This window comes from Crocodylus siamensis, chromosome 2, assembly GCF_052110815.1.
Source record: "Crocodylus siamensis isolate JL-2025a chromosome 2, ASM5211081v1, whole genome shotgun sequence".
In the NCBI taxonomy this organism is placed as follows: Eukaryota; Metazoa; Chordata; order Crocodylia; family Crocodylidae; genus Crocodylus; species Crocodylus siamensis.
In genome coordinates, this window is record NC_143396.1 from 257909667 (window position 1) to 257930824 (window position 21158).

The window sequence follows — 21158 nt, forward strand, 5'->3', positions numbered from 1 at the left end:
CCCCAGAAGTACTCCTTTTGGGAAGGGGGTTTACCATCTTGGAAATGGAAAAAAACCCCCTATATACTAGAAGTCAAACGTTGACAATAGCATATTTTAATTTTATTTTAAAATATATTTTTGTCCTGATTTGTGTGTTTTTTGTTGTATATATAGAGGTGATTCCATAATAGTTCAAAATGAAGTCTTACTCTTGTATATTGTGGTGGGGTGTGGAGGGGTAGAGGAGTAAAGGTGGGTGGTTATGGGGTTTGTGGGGTTTGTAGGTTTGTGTGTGTGTGTGTATGTTTATGTGGGTTGTGGAAGTATGTGATGTGATGGTATGAGATGTGGGTGGGTATGAGGGGTTTGTGGGGAGGTGTGTTTGTGGGTGGGTGGGTATGCGGTTTGTGGGGCACTGTGGGTGTGTGTGGAGGGGGAGAGTGGTTGGGGGTGTGTGTGGTGGGGTGTGGGGTGTGCTTGGGGGTGTGTGGGTGCATGTGTGTGTGGTGGGGAGTGTGAGTATAGCAGTGCACAGGGCTTTCTCCAGAGGCATGCGGGTGTGTATATGGGGGAGGATGTGGGTGGGTGTATTGTTTGTGGGGTGTGTGACTGTGTGGGGGAGGGTGTGGTTGTGGAGTTTGCAGGTATGGTGGGGTGTGCATGGGAGCCCCCTGCACATGCCCCCCCTGAGCCATTCAGCCCCTGCCCTGCAACACCCCAGAGCCATGCCACTGCCAACAGTGCACAGCCCCAGTGCACCCCATGCCTGCTTCAGACTCATCCCCATTGGGGCAGATCAGCTGGAATGCATGTGCACAGCCCAGATGTGCCCATGGCATGTCCTGCTGCCCCCTGGAGATGCAGTGGGGCTGGAGTGGCTCCACAGTTGGACTGTCTTTCTAGGCAGCCCGGGCAGGGGTGGCTCCTTCTGGCTGCTGTTGCCACGGCCCCAGCCCCGTGGTACCAATGGGGACCTGTGCTGCACAGCCGCAATCCTGCACACCCAGCACCTGCTCTGGGTTCATCTGCCCAGGCTCAGCATTGGCAGCACGAGACTGAAGCTGTTGCTCATCATGGGAGGGAAATCAGCCCTTCCCCCTCACCACTGCTGGTGCTTCCTGGTGTAGCTTCCTAGAGCCCATGCAGCACCAGGCTGCCTTGCGTCTGCTCTGTGGTGCCACTGCTGCCCCACAGGGCAGCCCAGAGGCTGTGGTGACACTGCATAGATGCAGGGCAGCTTGGCACAGGCTCCGAGTAACTACACCAGGAAGCAACAGCGAGAGGGAGGGGCTGCTTTTCCCCTGCACTGAGCAGCAGCTTCTGTCTCATGCTGCTGCTGCTGCTGAGCCTGAGCAGGTGAACCTAGAGCAGGTGCGGGGCACACAGGGTTGGAGCGGAGTGTGTGGGTCCCCATCAGTACCATGCAACTGGGGCCAGCAGTGGCAGCAGCCAGAAGGAACTGCCACCACCTGGGCTGTCTAGAAAGGCAGTACAGCTGCAGAACCGCTCCAGCCCCATTGCATGCCCAGGGTGTGGCAGGACACGCCATGGCCAGACAGTGCCCGGGTCAGGCAGGACCAAGGGACTCGCTGTGGAAGGGGCTGGATCTGGCCTGCGGACTGTATTTTGCCCATGTCTGTTATAAACTAACTACTAAATCATTCACATATGTAGGATATGCTTTCGTGAGCCCAAGCTCATTTCATCAGATTCTGTGAAAAGATATGAACAGAGCAGTGTATAACATGGAGAGAGTGATTTGAATACAAAACGCTGGGAGGGAGGGATGGGAGAGGGAGTGTGGCATGATGTGGTAGGGGCAAACAAGCAAGCAATAAACCCATAGGAACAAAAGCATCACAAAAGCCAATCCAGGTAATTGGATATGAACCCACAGTCCCCGATTAAACAATACTTGGCACAATCCAGTCTGTGGATAGTTCCCTGTTCCACAAGTTCTCATTCAAATTGGTTTTCAAAGTTTTGCAGCCTAAGAACAGTTACCCTGAGGTCAGCAATAAAATGTCCAGGGACATTAAAGTGTTCTGCCATAGGCCTTTATGTCTTTCTAGAGCTGGTGTCAGATCAGTGTTCATTAATTTGTATGCTAGGGATCACCCTCTCTGTTCAGTATAGGCAACAGAGGGGTGTTGTAAGCAGGTGATGGTTTATGTGAAATATATGATCATCACATGTATGGCAGAAGATCAGCTTGGCTTAGCAAGGAACTCTCCAGTGCACTAGAACACAAAAAGGAGGTTTACAAGAAGTGCAAAGTTAGACAAACAAATAGGGAAAAGTATGAGTATTGCTTGGGGATATAGGGATGAAATCAAAAAGGCCAAAGCGCAATTGGAGTTGCAGCTAGCAAGGAACATGAAGGGTAACAAAAAGAGTTTTTACACGTATGTTAGCAACAAGAGGAATGTCAAGGAATGTGTGAGTCCCTTACTGAATGTGAAAGACAACCTAGTGGCAGATGATGAAGAAAAGGCTGAAGTACTCAATGCTTTTTTTAACTTAATCTTCACAGGCAAGGACAGCTCACAGACTATTGCACCTGGCAACACAGTTTGGGGAGGAGGTGAGCAGCTGATAGTGGTGAAGAACAGGTTAGGGACTGTTTAGAAAGGTTGGATAGGTACATGGGGCGAGGTACAGTGCACCTGAGGGTGCTGAGGGAGGTGGCTGATGTGATTGCAGAGCTGCTGGCCATTTGAAAACTTGTGGTAACTGGAAGAGGTCCTGGATGATTGATTGCTGCTGGAAGAAGGAGAATCCAGGGAGCTACAGACCAGACAGCCTTGCCTCAGTCCCTGGAAAAAATCATTGAACAGGTCCTCAAAGAATCCATTTCTAAGCACTTAGAGGAGAAGAAGGTGATTAGGAAAAGTCCATGTGTAGTCACCAAGGGCAAGTCATATCTGACCAAACTGATTGCCTTTGTCAATGAGATGACTGGCCCTGTGGATGCAGGGAGAGCAGTGCATGTTATATATCTTGACTTTAGCAAGGCTTTTGATGTGGTCTGACTCAACATTCTTGCAGGCAAGCTAAGGAAGTACAAGCTGAATGAAAGGACTGTAAGGTGGATAGAAAACTGGTTGGCTCATCAAGCTCAAAGTATAGTAATCAATGGTATGATGTCTAGCGGGCAGCTAGTGTCAGGTTGAGTGTCCAAGGGGTTGGTCCTTGGGTTGGTTTTGTTCAATATCTTCATCAGCAGTCTGGAAGATATGATGGAGTGCAACCTCAGCAAGTTTGCAGATGAAACCAAAGGGGCGGGGAGTAGTAGATACACTGAAGGGTAGGGCTAGGATTCAGAGAGACCTAGACACACTGGAGGATTGAACCAGAATAAATCTCATGAGATTCAATAAGGAGAAGTGTGAAGTCCTGTACTTAGGATGGAACAATCCCATGCACAGATACAGGCTGGGGACTTACTGGCATCTCTGCAGAAAAGGACCTGGGGGTTACACTGGACAGTAAACTGAATATGTGCCAACAGTGTGCCCTTGTTGTCAAGAAGGCTAACTGCATCCTGGGCCACTAGCAGAAGTGTTGCTAGCAGATTGAGGACTGATTCTTCCCCTCTATCTGGTACTGGTTAGTCCTGTGGTTCTGTGTCCAGTTTTGTGCCCTCCAACACATAACACATGGGCTGGGACACATGACTTATAAGGAGAGGCTGAAGGAAGTGGGCTTATTTAGTCTGGAGAAGGTAAGACTGAGGAGGGATTTAACTGAAGGATGGTTCCAAAGAGGATAGATTTAGACTGTTATCAGTCGTTGCAGATAACAGAACAAGGAGCAATCATCTCAAGTTGCAGAAAGGGAAGTTGAGATTAGTTATTAGGAGATACTTTCTCACCAGGGGGGTACTAAAGCTGGAGCAGGCTACCCAGCGAGGTTGTGGAATCTCCATCCTTAGAGGTTTTTAAGACCCAGGTAGACAAAGCCTCGACTGGGATGATTGATATAAATGGTCCTGCTTTGAGCAGGAGGTTGGACTAGCTGACCTCCTGAGGTCCCTTCCAAACCAAATTTTCTATGATTTTATGGCTGTACCAAATAATACAGATTATTAACATCCAAGGTTCATTTACCTGCAACTCTATCAAAGTCAAAATATCTGTCATCATATATGACATAGGGTACAAACCTGGATAAGCCAAGAGACAGGAATTCAGCAGGGACTGGAGAGAGCAGCTGTACCTTAGAGGCTACAATGAAAAATTCTGAAGAATCTTTTTATTTTCTGTAATTAATTTGTTCAAAACATTGAAAAAACAAACAAAGAAAAAACTAAAACAAAATAAAACCTAACAGGACTAGGAAAGAAAGCTGATCAACTCTGCCTGCCTTCCATCTGCCTTCTGCAGCTGCAAATGTTATAGGAAGTGTCCCTGTAGCAGTAATCATATAGTCTGTTTGCTTTTTATAATAGATGTGTCATCCTAACACATGTAGTTTAAATTGAAGCATCAGTGGATTTAGTGGTTTACAAGTACTGGGACCAAAACCATCACTTTTTCCGTCTACAGGACACTACATGGTCCTTACTGGAGAAAAGTTTGATTTCAGTTCATTTTCCTTCTCTGTGGATGCATCTGCACATGCCATTAATGCACAGCAATAAACTGCAGAGCTTATCGCTCCAGAGTTTATTGCTCCTGGGAAACTCTCAAGCATGTGGTTTACACATGCACCTGGACTGCAACACATTGAGCCGGGTTGCAGCAGCCCTGGCTGTCTGAGGGCCCAGGGTTCAGCCTCCCAGTCCAGAGCTGTTCCAACCAGGCTCAGCGTGCTGTGGAAGGTCTGGCTGGGGCATGCGAGCGCTTCAGTGCAGGCCTAGCCAGCAGACAGCCCCCATACTGAAGCACCCTCATGCCCCATTCAGCTGGGGTAGTGTACACATGTGCACTGCTGCACATGAAAAAAATCCTATTTACAACTCCTGTTTACAAGTATTACAAGTATTTACAAGTACTACCCTGCTGTGGAGTGTATTACTTTTGTGTGCCTTAATAAGACTGCACGTGTAGAACTGAGACATTTATTGCACAGTTCATTAGTAATTGCGCAGTAAAGACATCATGTAGGTGTACCCTGTTAGCACCATTTGCTTAGGGATATGGTCATATGTAGCTGTTGGGAAGACAAAAGGAGAGAGGATTTGCTCGCAAGAGCAGGAGCCAGAAGCCAGAACCTTCTCCCTTGTAGTTGCCTGAAATGCCACTTAATAGCTGCCTATAAATGCACTCATTCATGTTCCAATTAGAACGCTCCACTGTCATCTCACCATCATGTGTATTAAGCCCTCACACATTTTAAAATGGCCATGGGGGTGCTTTATCTAAACCTCGTCAAATGAGCTTTAAAAAGGCATCCTGCAGCTATCTATAAATGTGTGGGGGCTTAATACATGGGATGATGAGCCATTTCAATTAGAGTGGCCGTTTGGGAACTGCTCTGATTAAGATGCCCCACCCAAATCCCCAAGCATATGTATAGGCAGCCAATATAACTAACTTTAGCTGTGTACTATTTACCTACCTAAGGGGGAGTTCAGTTTGGAACTCTGTGTCAGTAGCAGTTGCATTTTTGGAGAACTGGAGAGCTTGCCACCTGTCCCTCCTTAGTCTCAGGTCCCCTTACCTCCCCCACACACCACTTCTGCCTTCCTGCAACCTCAAGTCCTCACCCCCCTTTCCTTTCATCTCCCCTCCATCCCAAAGTCTCTATTCCCCACCTGCCCCTTCCCCTCCACTGCAGCAGCTGAACTGAGACCAACAACTCATTCTACAAAAGCCACTGAACATCCAACCCATAACAAAAAGTGTGTTTACTCCCCAGTTGAATCAAATTTGACTAGCTCATTAGTTCCTTGCCTAGCCAGGTTCACTAGAATATATATGTATGCAAAGGTAGTAATATAAACATTCTATTGTTTTCTTGAAAAACTAACTTTATTCTCAGCTAGTGTAAGCTGGTTGTCTGATCTCGTGTGTGTGTGTGTGTGTGTGTGTGTGTGTGTGTGTGTCTTCTGACCTCTGCAGGAAGCAAACATTCAATGCTCTGACAGAAGATGAAGTATTTTTAGCTTCCCAAAATTCTTTATTTCATTAAAGGAGAGGGGAGAGTTTAAATATACACTAGAAACAAGAGCCTAATAATATCTGTGGTTGTTTTGAATTGTATTCCTAGTAAGGGTGATGAGGAAAGCATAGAACAGGCAGCATAATATTATAGATGACTACAGTGAAAACCCAGTTGTTAATACGTTATTATGATGCTTGGCCCACATAGGTGTATTTATAGCCTTTTTTTACTAACAAACAAGGTAAGATTCTGCAGCAAGAAATCAGAGCAGGTTGAAGTATGATAATCCTTAGCGTGTCCTTTTGTTTTCAGTTTCCTGAATGCTATGAGGTACCACATTTACCCAAATCCAAGGAGACCCTGAATTTAAGATCATTCCCTCAGTAATTACATTCTATACATGGAAAATATATGAATGTGTTATCATTTTCCATGTATATAATTAATTATTGGAGGATCGTCTTAAATATGTCCCCCCAGCTACTGCAGGCAGTGAGGGGAGAGGTGGTGAGGGAGCAGTAACATGGCCAGCAGTGGACAGACAGGCAGTGGGGGATGCATTGGGGGACACACAGTAGGGTAGTTGGTGTGGCAGGCAGTAGGGGGCAGGTGTTGTGGAGACAGTGGGGGGAGCAGGCAGTTTGCCACCTGTCCCTCCTTAGTCTCAGATCTCCTTACCTCCCACACACACCACTTCTGCCTTCCTGCAACCTCAGGTCCTTACCCCCTATCCTTTCATCTCCCCTCCATCCCAAAGTCTCTATTCCCCACCTGCTCCTTACCCTCCACCCCATATCTTTGCTCCAGTGCCAACAGGCTTCATACCCACTGCAGCCTGGGACATGAAGTTTGGCCTCAGCCCAACCCCATAATAGTGGCACAGAGGCACCCACTGCTGCTACAGGGCTGGGCTGGGGGCATACTGTGTGCTGCAGTGGGATGGCATCTAGGCTGAAGTGGGGAAAGAGCCTACTGGCACTGGAACAAGGTAAGTTGCAGGAGCGAGGCTTTGGGTGGGGCGGGGGGGATGGAGGGAAGGGGAGGCAAAAACCTGAGACTGCAGGAAGGGCAGATTCCCAAGGCAAGGAGGAACAGTGGGGAGCAAGCAGCTTCTGCATCTCTGCCCCTGACCTGGAGTTGGAGCCATTGTTGGAGACACAGCAGCTGCCTGACCCTTTACTGCCTCATACTCAATTCGAAGATCAGGGCCTCCCCCCCTCCCCACCATGTTAAATGTGTGTGTGTGTAGCAGAGGGGCTCATCTTGGAATCAAGTAAATACAGTATTAGCTATATATGCTGACAGCACATTTATAAGGCTTTAAGTATCTAAGCACCTTCAAGGAGAAAATAAGCTTTAATAAAACACAAAGGGTCAGTTGTCTGATTGTCATTATTTGGGTTATCTCCACAGTTAAGTATTTCAGTGGCTTTAAATTTGACACAAGGGTGAAGTGGAAGTTCTTTGAATTCATAGCCTTTTGTGTTCACAGCCTTTAGTCTACATCTGGCACAGCAAAAGAATAGCAATAATGACATGCACATTTACTCAAATATAAAATGAGCCCCCAATAATTAGATGCTGTATATGGGAAATTTATAAATTTGTTATAATTTTCCAGGTATAAAATCTAGTTATTGGAAGTTTACCTTGAATGTGTCCCCCTCTTACTGCTAGAGCAGGGAAAATAAAACTGGAGTAATCAGGTAGTCCCCTTGTCCTCCGCCCCCACAACTTCTTCCCCTGCAGCTCCTTCCAACGCCCTGCCTCCCCTCACCTCTTATCAGACCCTGCTGTCCCTGCACACATGGAAGTGGGGGGTAAATTTGAAAACACTGACTTGGAAATAAACAAGTCCATAGTAATTTGCATATCATTTAGTTCATCCAGAATTGATGCGTTGGACCATTTTTTGAAACTGCTGCAAGTTTTAACACAGATACTCCATAAGCACACTTTTAAGCAGCACTTTTGTCCTTACTTATATCTATATAATGTAAATTCTGCATGATATTAGTCCAAAGCCAAAAGGCTCATGATTTACCATATAGTTCATTGGGCTGGGCCAGCAGTGCAAACGGCCATGTGACCCCACAGTTCAGCACTGCTCAGTATGTGTGTGGACTCCAGATCCCCCCGCAAAGGAGCCATTTGCTAATTAGCCCCTCACTCATGACTGGAACAAGGTGTTCTTGTCAAGAGTTATGGGGTCCTCCAAAAATGTATATGCAGATGAGGTGCAGGGCGATCTTGTCCAGCTCCACTGGAGATTGGGGCTACACTAATCATATTCAACACGTGGAGAGAGGTGATAACAGAGAGATTCTGGGTGAACTGCTTGGGGCTCCATATGGTGGTGTTTGCCAGACATTTAAGCCTAATGAAAAAACAGGAATCACTGGAAATGGAAAAGACACAGCGCAAGTGTGGGAATGAAGAGGAAATCAAAACATATTGAATGTAGTGGCTCACCATTACTTGGAAAAGAGTTGGTGCTGAAGAGACTAAGTACAGTGGACACTGTACTTAGGTGGACTGGATTAGTCTATCCTTGAGGCAGGTTCCTGGCAGGGGAAATAACATGACCACCAAGGTGGTTTTTCTACTGGCAGGGGAAAACCACAAACATGGCAAGGAGTAGTACCTTGACCAAGGTAATGCATAGTTAGCCTCCCACATTCACTTCCGGTGGGAAGATCTGGGCTATACCCTGACCCATTTATGGAAATGGAAGACTTCTCCCTAGCTTGCTTCTGCAGCCATACAGATGAGGGCAAGCAAAACTTGGAGGCATCTGAACCCCAAGCTCCTGGGCTTGAGCCTGCACATAGGATGCCCACCAAAGGATTTGGAAGTATCTGAAGCCCCAAGTGGGGGGTGGAGGATGCTTGCTGGTAGCAGGGCCACATATGGTTCTTGAATGACTCACACAAATTTGGAAGTGATTTGGCTGATATGACTTGGGGGACAAAAAAATTCCTTTTTAAAAAAAAAAAAGGTAGGTTCCTGGGAAACTTCTCCCTAGCTTTCTCCTGCAGCCATATGGCTGAGGGCAAGCAAAACTCGGGGGCATCTGAATCCCAAGCGTCCAGGCTTGGGTCTGCACATAGGATGCCTGCCAAAGGATTTGTAAGTATTTGAAGCCCCAGGCTGGGGTGGAAGATATTTGCTGGTATCAGGGCCACGTATGGGTATGGCATGATTCAAAGGAATTTGGACCTGATCTGGTCAATTTCACCTGGGACATGAAAAATTGTCCTTAAAAATAATTTAAAACAAAAGTTTCCCATGAGTATATTTTTCCAATACAGGCCATGTGTCCCAGTCGTGCTCAGTGTTGGCTGCATTTAATCAACATAATAGTTGGTTTCTATTATGGAGCACACGGTGTTTTTGGCAGTAATTTAATGGTAGACAATGTATTTGCTGAGGTTCCCTTGTATGCTTTTTCCCCCATGCTGACTGGGGGGACAGACCTTATCCTATATTCAGGTAAATACAGTAAAAAAGAAGAAGAATGGAAATGAGCATTTACTTAAGACAATCTAAATAAAGTGTTGATTTTGCATTTTTTTTTACTTTGGTTAGTTGTTTATTTTTGTCTGAAACTATTTTCTCCAAGAAAGAGAGACTTATGGGAATAAGCTAGGAAAAGAGATATTTCACTTGAGGGCTGTAAAATGACTGTACAAGATCACACCCTCCCTCTCCTTTCAGAAAAATAAACTCTTCTGAGCACTTCATGCTTCTCCATTGCTCTCAAACACAGAAATTACAGATCTAGCATAGTTTTTTTATTTTAGTTATTTTTGAGGAGTGGAGAAAGGTTGATGGTTCTAGCCAATAAAAACAATGCATGCTTTACAGAGTCTTTGTAGCATGCAAAGATATAATTTGATAGAAAACTTAAAAGTAAGGTTAAGCTAGGTAAATGTAGGGTAAATTCTGATTAGCTGCTGGCTCAGAGACATGAATGACAACATTATATAAGTAAAGCAAATCATTTGGCTTTTTTTAGAAGATTCTAAGACAATTAAGTTGTTTCAGTGAAAGCACACTTTATTTTCACAAGAGTAATGCTAGCAGCCTAGAATGCTTTGTAATCATTGAAGCAAACTGCTTACCCAGAAGGAAGAGATTGGAGTAGGCCATTGAAATCAGTAAAGAAGCAGCAGTCTTCTCTTATATAAATTAAAGATGGGTCCAAAAAATGCAATAAAATGGTCATCCCCACATTTTCCACTTTTCATGTCTAATTACTGCTCCCTCCCCCATTAGCACAATTCCTTAATATTCAGGTACCCAATTTCCCCATCCCATACCTTTTCTATTTACCTGAATTATTTACCTGAATTACTCTAGTAGTAGGCAAATCTAAAAAGATTTTGGAGGTTCTGTTCACTTTAACAGTGCATGCCAAGGTTCCTATGAACCGAGGTTTGACTGAGAAGTCTGGTTAGAAATCTCACGAGTACAGAAATTTCTTTACTGGGAGATTGGGATAATTAGAAAGATAAATTAGGATGCATATGATTATTTCCAGTAATTCCTTTTCTGCCCAAGTTACAGTATTTTCTATAATAGAATTCCTCATACTAGCTCAACATTTTCAAGCCATATCTTGCTCTAAACTGGGAAGTGCAAAAAATCAGCATCCTTTTTGTCAAATAAATCCTAACTTTCTGAATCTCCAAAAAGTTTATGATTTTATGGAAGATTTAAGGAATGGGTCTTGTTTTATTCATACTGGTTCACTTGCATCTCTCATGAAATGGGAAGATTTTTATGATGATATGGCATGTAAATACCTCAGATAGTATGAGAGTTTAGGTAGACAGGATTATATTGAGTCAGAGTCACACTGGCTGTCATTAGCCTATGGTACTGTCTCCCTTGTTGGCACGCCAGATAATGTGTCTGTCCAGAGAAATCTCAAGAAGTGAAATGTGGTGAACTGAATCCTGACATAGTGGTCTTGATTGAATCTGTGCAGTCTGTGAGCTACAACACTTATCTTTCCGCTGATTAAGAGCACATACAAAACCTTCATTTGGTTTGCTTTTTTTGGTTTGGTTTGTTCTTTGTTTCATTGCCATGTTTTTTGTGGAGGCTCCCATACTACTGTATGGAGTATATGAGTATTAGTACTGCTGTCCATGTTGTTTACATTTGTCTTCAAGAAGCAAGCTTTCAGTTGTTCATGCATCATCTGTGGGTTCAATAGAGAAACTGTAGTCAGTTTAAAGGAACAAGTTAACTTTACTATATTATAAACTAAAGGACAGGATATAACCTGAAGACAACTCTGTGGTACAACTGCATGGAGCCCTTGCTTCTGAACTACTGTCTTCAGCCAACAGGGTTACTTTCGTATAATCCCCGTAAAGTACCAGTATCCTTAAAAACTGAATTGCAAAGCTAAAACTACTTCAGGGGATGCCCCCTGGGTGTTCTCAAGCATACTCGAGACTCAGGTCTAAAAAGCAGCTGCAGAAGCTCCCCCCCCATCCCAAGTGACTTCACACTCACATTTCTGGGTTAGCACACATAAATGGTTGGGGAGGGTCTGCTCAGGAGCATCCTTCTGAGAGCATCAGAGAAACAGCATAGACATGCCTTAGATGTAACATCAATGAAGTGTTCACTCTGAAGTCTAAGTATGCCATATATAACATCGTTTTTCTCTACAGCAGTTTAACAGAAAGATCCAGCTTCCCTGACCTTATCAGATAGTGGCCATGTCTACATGAGATGCTGACTGCACAGTAGTTCATTACTACTGTATATGCAAGTCCTAAATGACTGTGAAAGTAACAACTTTTATTTTTAACTGTTCTTCAGTAAATTTAGTACTATTAAAAGGCATCAGTGACAAAAACTATAATCCACAGAGGCCTGGCTGCCACACTGGCCGTTAAGGTTTATGTGGCCACAGAGCAGGTACAGGTCAGGTAGCAGGAGATCAAAATTCCCTCTGTATTTCCTTACAAATCTACCGAAGGAACCATGTCAAATATCTGGCCTGCTCTGTCCTTGCCATCTCTGCTGAGGAGACTGCATGTGAGGGTTTTGAGTGTGCTTGTGTGGTGTAAACTTGCATGAGCCATTTTGCATGAATCTCTCCCTCCTTAATTTTTTAATGTGGACCATTGCACACCTAGCCTTTGGTAGCAAATTTTGACCTTCATTTCATACTGTGTATTCAAAGGGACCCCGTTTTAGATATCAAAAATATTTTTCCGAGTAACAACTCCAGTAGCTTTCCACTGTCCATTGTCCAGCTATGATGTTAAACTGAATCTATGACTACAGTTATTGATGGAAAACTTGCATGCAACTAATGCACTGTCTTCTAATGAAGTCTAGAAGGGTGGGCTGAGTTACTGTTATTCATCCTGACAGGCACCAATGCCAGGATCACTCTGGCTAAATCTGTTTTTGATCAGATGGGGTGAAGTTTTTTGGCTGGTCTGAGGGGAAAATAGAAAGAATGGGGCTATGAAGTTCAAATTTAATGATCTAGTTGTTATGAATACAGCCTCTCACCTTCTGTGAACAAGCATCTAGTGCTGTGACCTCATCCTTGTGCTCTGAAGGGCTGAGCTAAAGCCCACTGATGTCAGTACAAAGCAACTTGAACAGACTGTGGATCAAGGCCTGAAATCTTTATCTATTTGTGGCATTTTTCATGTATCCTGTAGTCCAGGGTTGTCCAACTTCTGAGTGGCTGGGGGCTGCATGTGGGTTGCAGGCCCCTGGACCTTCCCCCCACCCCCAAATGGGTTTCCCAGGTCCCACAGGCTGTGCCACCCTCCTTTTCCCACCCCTCTCTCTCTAGGGGCTAGAGCAGAAAGTAGAAGCTGAAGGAGGGAGCAACAGATGGGATGGTAGGCATGATGGTGGGGAAGAGCAACCAGGTAGGAGCCTGTTGGCCATGAGCTAATCATTTAGGGAGTGCCAGTTGGACTCTAGTCCATGAGTTGAAGGTTAGAGGAAGGAAGGAAGGAAAAGGCCAGCAAAGTGGGAGATGCGCTGGTTAGCAAGCAGTCATGAGGTAATCATTTTGTTTTCATCACACTACTGTTTATCTTGGCTCTAAGCTTAGCCCGGCAATACAGCTGATCCCTGTGACTTCACACCAAAGAAAACAGACCTTTGGTGTTTGTTGTTGTAATTGGATTTTGGGACTGTACACGCTGCATTTGAATCATTCAGCCAGCTTTGCAAAGGCACGTTTCAGATATATTTAGGCACTTGAACAAACATTTAAACCATCTTTCCCCCAGAAGTAAATGTTCAAGCAAAAAAGGCAATACTTTGCAGAAATTAGCAGAACAGGTGCAGCTAACGGTCACTTTTAATAAAGGGAAAGTTGGAAAGGGAGTCAAAGCTCACATGAACAGTGTCAGGCAAAATAATCCTTTACCCAGCATGGTAGAGGAGGAGTGAGGGGTGCACAGCTAAATATTTGGAAATATGATGGAGGCCTTTTAATAGGAGATATGGTTGGTCCTAAACCATGAGAAAAAACATGTATGTCTTTGGGTAGGTATTTTGCCTTCATTGACTTGGGTGTTCTTGAGTCAGGCCCATATGCCTTCTTTGTAAACTAGTTAGATACACTGCAGTTCAAATTATGATAATGGACTACAGAAAGCGAAATCTCTGCCTCTTGCTTAAAGGTTCCTTCTACTGCCAAAGCCAGCATGGATCTTGACCAGGTAAATGGTCACATAGCTACTTAAGCAAAATGTTATGAAGGTTTTAAGACAGTTAATTGAGCATTTAATGACAGTACCACAAATCCTGTTGCTCAGTCATTTGCTGTAGAAGTTCAGGGAGCTGCAGGGCACTTGGTAAATGGCAGGGAACTTCCTTAACAGAAATACATTGGTTACAATGAGTATTTTAGCACTTGTGGATTGTGGATATTGACAGCCATGAAAGCTCTGGTTCTGTTTTTATTCGCATATTCTGTGCAGCATGGGCAGAGCAAAGGATGTTCCCTTGCAAGCTCAGTTATGTGCCATGCCACAGAGGATATGCAGTCCCCTTCCCAGTGATGTCATCAGACTACATTCTGCAAGCCACATTTACCATGAACTTATTTTGTCCCTCTCTGCTGACTCTCTGTTTGTTTTGGGCTATCCTTCTGCTGTGAACTTCACTCCTCCCTGCTTTCCATGGGCCTCTCCATCCTTTTCTTTCTCCTTCATTTTTCCTTCCTTTTTCTTGCTCCTATTCATGTCCTCCTGCTATTGCTTTTGTCCCATATTTATATTAAAATTATAATTAAATTACTTAAAATAATCAAGGTTTGACATTAACTCATGGATATATATCATTTCAAAATTGTTACCTGCATTCCCTTTCACTTGCTTTCCTGCTGTTACAATCACTTTTTTGTTGCTTCAAACTAAATCAGGGGTGGGCAAAATATGGCCCATGGGCCGGATCCAGCCCAGCAGGCACTTCCATCTGGCTTGCAGCACCGACCAACCAATTGTACCCCACACAGCCCTTCTGACCACAAGGGTGGGAGCAAAGTGCCCACTCTACACCGTACTCCTGTGCCAACATACTCTATTGTGCCTCACTCCCACCTTCATGGGCAGAAGGGCCTGGTCCAGCCAGCACGCAGCTTCCAAGCAAGGCTGCTGCTACCACTGCTGCAGCCACCAGGGGACCTGCCTGATTTCCTGGTATCCCACTCACTCTGGGCAGTAGGTAGGGAACGGGCAGGGGCAGCAGGGGAGCTATGGCTTGGTGGGAATGCAGAGCATGAGGCTGGGGCTGGTGGCAGCGCAAAGCCCGCACTCAGGGGTGTGGCCAGAGTGTGGCGCTCAGGAGGACAGGGTGTGGATGTGAGGGAGGGTTAGGGGGTGTGGGGAACCCCCACATACTCTCCTCATGGTGTGCAGCCCCTGCAGGCAGTGGCAGCAGCAGGCCAGGGCTCTTGGTGTGCTCGTGCCTGATGCAGGCACAAGTGCCCAGCAGCACGTGGCTCCAGCCAGTGCTGCACACCCAAACAGGCTGCCTCTGTCACTGGGGCTCCCCACCATGTACATACAACTCCTGTACTTGTGTGGCCCTGGAGCTGGCTGCTTTTGCTGTTCCCTGCCACACAGGTCGCAGGACTCCATGGGGAAGCAGAGGCTGGGGCTCTCCTCCACTTCTGACAGAGTCCCGGGACCTGTGCAGCAGGGAACAGCAAAGGCAGACAGCTCCAGTACATGGAGCTTCCCTCCTGTGGTACATGAGTGTGAGGGTTGTACATGCATAGCAGGGAGTTCTGGCAATAGAATCGACCTGGCTGGGCTGGGCTCCTCACCCCCATGTGCAGTGCTGGGCAGAGCCATGCATCTCCAGGTGGCAGCACCTGTGCTGGGTATGAGCACCCTGAGCGCCTCTGCCTGCTGCTGCTGCTGCTGCCATGACCTGTGGGGGCTGCATGCCATGGGGAAGTGGGGGGGGGTCCCCACACCCCCTACCGTCCCTCACACCCCACAAATGCCACACACCCATACTCTGACACCACAGCCCACCAAACACACACACACACCCCACACACAATATACAAGACTAAGATTTTATTTTTGAGTTATTGTGCAATCACGTATATACAGTACACAAACACAAAGTATGACAAAAATACTTTTTGTGATAAAATTAAAATATGTTATAGTGGGTGCTTGATTTTTAGTGTATGGTTTGGTTTTTTTTCTGGTTCAAAGATGGCAACTCTCCCCTCCAAAAGGAGTATTTCCAGGGAGCAAGGGGAGGGACATCTGGTGGCAGAGGTCAGGGGTTTGGGGCAGGACTTCCATCCCAAGATTGCAACCAGGGGGCAGGGCAACTGTCAAAAGCCAAGGCTACTGATGCAGCCCTCCAAAGCTCACCAAACCTCATAGTTTCATATTTGGTAGGGCCGGAAGCGACCTGAGCAGATCATCAAGTCCAACCCCCTGCCATGGGCAGGAAAGAAAGCTGGAGCAACCCCGGGTAGGTGGCTATCTAGCCTCCTTTTAAAGACCCCCAGGGTAAGAGCAAGCACCACTTCCCTTGGAAGTTGGTTCCAGGTCCTAGCCACCTTGACTGTGAAGTAGTGCCTCCTGATGTCTAGCCTGAATCTACTCTCAGTCAACTTATGGCTGTTATTCCTTATTACTCCCAATAGTTCTTGGGGGAACACGGACTCTCCCATTGCCTGCTGGTCTCCCTTGGCCAGTTTATAGACAGCCACCAGATCCCCTCTCAGCCTTCTCTTGTGGAAGCTAAACAGGTTCAGGTCTCGTAGCCTCTCCTCGTAGGGTCTGCCCTGCTGTCCCCGGATCATGTGACTGGACCCTCTCGATGTTGTCCACATCTCTCCTGAAGTGCGGCACCCAGAACTGGATGCAGCACTCCAACTGACCAATGTCATATAGAAGGGGAGGATCACCTCCTTGGACCTGCTTGTGGTGCATTTGTGGGTGCATAACAAGGTGCAGTTAGCCTTCCTAACTGCGTCCCCACATCGGCAGTCCATATTCATCTTGGAGCCTATAATGACTCCAAGATCCTTTTCAGCCTCTGTGCTGATGAGAAGGCAGTTCCTTAGCCTGTAGGTATGCTGCTGGTTCTTTCTCCCTAGGTGCTGTACCCTGTACTTGTCAGTATTGAATCCCATCTTATTCTCATCTGCCCACCCCCATAACCTGTCCAGATCCAATTGCAGCCTGTCCCTCCCTTCTGCATGCCCACTTCTCCCCACATCTTAGTGTAATGGTGAAGCAGGCTTCCAGCCAAAATAATTGCTTTCCCCTGAACTAAATCATATGCTCTTTGGGGAAGGTTACCATATCAGGCTATCTACAGAGTGGAGCATGTGGTACCAAACCTAACTGGGAACATTGGATCCTATTGTCATATAAACTAGTAATAGTCATCCAGTAAAAATACCAAGACATTTCAGATTAAGTCACTACGTTTGTTTGAGAGCAACTGATGTTCAGTTATTACCTGGACCGGATTTGTCTACAGGTATATTTCTCCTTTTTTTAGTATCAATCTCCTGATCTATCCAACCCTTTTAAAGCTACTCATAGATTCATAGATGCTAGGGTCAGAAGGGACCTGAACAGATCATCGAGTCCAACCCCCTGTCTAGGCAGGAAAGAGTGCTGGGGTCAGATGACCCCAGCCAGATGCCTATCCAGTCTTCTCTTAAAGACACCCAAGGTAGGGGAGAACACCACCTCCCTTGGAAGCCCATTCCAAATTTTGGCCACCTTTACGATGAAGAAGTTTTCCCTGATACCTAGCCTAAATCTGCTCTCTGTCAGTTTGTGACCATTGTTCCTTGTTACCCCAAGAAGTGCCCTGGTAAACAGAGCATCTCCGATCCCTTGCTGCATCCCCCTAATTAATTTGTAGGCAGCCACAAGATCACCTCTTAGTCTTCTCTTGCAGAGGCTGAAGAGGTTCAGGTCCCTCAGTCTCTCATAGGGCTTGTCCTGTAAGCCCCTAACCATAACAGTGGCCCTCCTCTGGACCCTCTCAAGTCTATCAACATCATTCTTGAAGCATGGCACCCAGAACTGGATGTAGTACTCCAACTGTGGTCTGACCAATGCTGCATAGAGGGGAAGTATCACCTCCTTGGATCTATTTGTCATGCATCTGCTGATGCATGATAAAGTGCAGTTAGCTTTGTTAATGATTTTGTCACACTGATGACTCATGTTCATCTTGGAGTCTGCTATGACTCCAAGATCCCTTTCTCCTTTTGTGCTGCTGAGAGTCACTTCCCAGCCAGTAGGTGTGATGGATATTTTTGCACCCTAGGTGCAGCACTCTACACCTGTCTAAGTCTGCCTTTAACCATTCCCTACCCTCCAGAGTGTGCACAATATAGTCCCACAATTTAGTACTGGCTGCAAACTTGGACAGAGTACATTTCACACCCACATCCAAGTCACTGATGAAGATACTGAAGAGTACAGGTCCAAGGACTGAACCCTGCGGGACCTCACTACCCACATCCTTCCAGGTTGATACCGACCTGTTTATTGCCACTCTCTGGGTGTGACCACTAAGCCAATTTGCCACCCACCAGACCGTGTAAACATCTATGTCACAGCCTTTTAATTTATGTATGAGAATGGGATGAGACACCGTATCGAAGGCCTTGCCAAAATCCAAGAAAAAGACATCTACCTCTACTCCTGCGTCTAAGCATTTTGTGACCCTGTCATAAAACGAAACCAGATTGGTCAGGCATGATCTGCCTGCTATGAATCCATGCTGGTTTCCCTGCTGCATTATTTTTCCTGCTGGACTCCCACAAATATTATCCTTCATAGTCTTTTCAAATTCCTTTCCAAGGATGGTGGTGAGGCTGACTGGCCTATAATTACTTGGATCCTCCTTCCTCTCCTTCTTGAAAATAGGGACCACATTGGCCCTTTTCCAGTCCTCCGGGACTGACGCAAGCACCACAAGCACTCCAACAGCTGTGCCTGTGGTTCTGCTATAACACCAGCCAGTTCCTTCAATACACTCAGATGCAGCTCATCTGGGCCTGCTGACTTGAACATCCAGTCCATCCAAGTGACTCTGCACCAAGTCAGCGTCATCAACAGTTGGCAGGCTTGTGTCCCTCTGATGCCCATCTAAGACCCCATTAGGAGACTTATCTTGAGCCCTGTTCAGGAACACCGAGGCAAAAAACTCATTGAACAGCTCAGCCTTGTCCCCCCATCTGTCACTAATTGCTCCTTCTTGTTCAGTAGGGGTCCTATGCTGTCCTGTACCTTCCTTTTACTCCCTACATACCTAAAAAAAGACTTTTTCTTGTCTTTAATTTGTGTTGCCAGCCTCAGCTCTGTAGTTGCTTTGGCTTTTCTAACTGCCTCCCTGAAAGTGCAGGCCAAGTAGGTATACTCTTCTTTGGTAGCTTCCCCCTGCTTCCACCGCTTATATGCCTTCTTTTTTGCCCTTAGGCTCCCCTGGATTTCCCTGTTTAGCCAAGGAAGTTTTTTGTCTCCTTTCCCCCTTTTCCCTTGTACTGGGATAGTCTTCCTCTGAGCCCAAAGGGTCGCTTCCTTTAGAAACAACCACCCTTCCTGGACTCCCATCTCACCAATACTCTTATCCTGCAGTGCGTCGTTGACTATTCTCCTAAACACACTGAAGTTAGCCTTCCTAAAGTCAAGCACTTCCACCCTACTGGTTATCTTCCCCACCCTATGCCATATGGTGAATTCAGTTGATTGGTGGTCACTGTCCCCAGGGTGACCACGAATCTGCAGCTCCCCTACCAGGTCCTCTCCCATAGCCAACACCAAGTCCAGTAAGACATTCTCCCTAATGGGACCATATACCTCCTGCATTAGTTGAAGGTCCTGCACACAGGTTAAGAACCTACGTGAATGGTTGGATTTGGCTGACTTCTCCTCCCAGCAGATGTCAGGGTAGTTTAGGTCCCCCATGACAACCACACCTCTAGACTGTACAGCCTCTGAGAACTGCCTCAAGAATCCCAAGTCTAGCTTTCCCTCTTGGAGTGGTGGTCTGTAGCAGTATTTTTGCCTGCTTTCAAACTTACATTGCAGATGTAAATACTGACCAATATCACATTTCATTCTCTGGTCATTTTTTTCAAGAATTTATTTCTGTGGTTCCATTATGTAGCCTATTCACATATTAGCTGAGATTATGGATAACAGTATAGCTGCACTGGACCACATGGACGTCAGGTTCTGGCAGCAAATTACATGATCAGCCATGAAAGGATCACTTTGCTATAGAGGAGTCTCCAATAAAACTTACATAGCAGGTTCTGTACCATCTCTGTTCCAGTTACTAATATAGGAAGTGTCTACAGCAAAGAGGGAATTATTAAGGCTTCCCTATAATCCACAGAGCCCTGCCTGCCAGATTGGCCTTTAAGGCTATATACAGATGCCATGTAGCCTTAATGTGGCTATAAGTTATGATAGGGAACCAGCTTGGAACAAACCAGCCCTGAATCTGGGAAATGCAAAAGCTACTTCTTGCACTCCCTCCTGAGCTTGCATCAAGGTTCTGGATCACTGTGATGATTGTTTTCTCTTTGTTGAAAGCATGATATATAGGAAGTTTTAAACCAATAATAATTCAATATCTATATTTTATTTGTAGACAACGGGGACGCATTCTATTTTTCCTATTTTAATATGCTCTGTAGACTTAATTTAAAATCAGAAGGTAAAAAAGAATCTGTGATACCATCAAAAGAAAACATACTTATCCAGTGAAGTATTCTCACTAGAAAGGTCATGAAACCTCTCCTGGTTACATTTTTACTTAGATGTCAACAATAGTTTTGCCATAAAGGATCTTTCAGAGGAAAATATTGAAATGCAATTATGGCATTAACTTTATCCTAAAACCTTCTGGGAAGGAATTCCCAGGGGTAATTTTTTTAATAAGAGAGCTCTGTGTTATTGTGTGACGTGATTCTTTCTTATACCCTTCCTGCTTTTTTAATGAGTTTTGTGCTAGTGGAGTTATCAGGTTCTTTTCTTTATTCATGGACAGGTATAGCACAATCAGCAGTAGTGTAAGCTTCCCCTGCATTGTCTAGTCAACCAAAATGAGAAGCAAACAGTTAGGTTTTTAAGTATCACAGATACTTGATATTAGATTTGCCGGGAGAAAAGGAAGAGGGAAACAGCAAAGAGTGAAGAAGTGGCTGAAGACATTTAGGGCACATCTACTATGAGGCAGCAGCCTGCCTCAGCTGGGATACCTCTTCCATTATATCTTTCCCATCCCTTCCCATGCACTTGCTCCAAACCTGGAAATATGTTGATGAAGCCACTCCAGAATGTCCCTGTGTAGTCAAGCTTGAGACCTCCTGAATAATAATGTAGGAAATGTTCTAGGGCTTACTGTGCGCTTGTGTTTTGTAGGCCAAAGAAGCACAGGGCACTTACATAAGTTATATTTTTTGCACAATCTGGCCCCTGAAAGCACTACACATGTTCATGGCTGCAGAGCACTTTTAAAATGGCCAATCAAGAAAAAAATTAATCCCTGATAAA

At 45.5% G+C, this 21158-nt stretch overlaps 1 protein-coding gene across 9 annotated transcripts in view; it reads left to right on the forward strand.

Moving 5' to 3' along the window:
* Positions 1 to 21158, forward strand: part of TSHR (thyroid stimulating hormone receptor) — a 197691-nt gene that overhangs the window by 131004 nt on the left and 45529 nt on the right. The window lies entirely within an intron of this gene.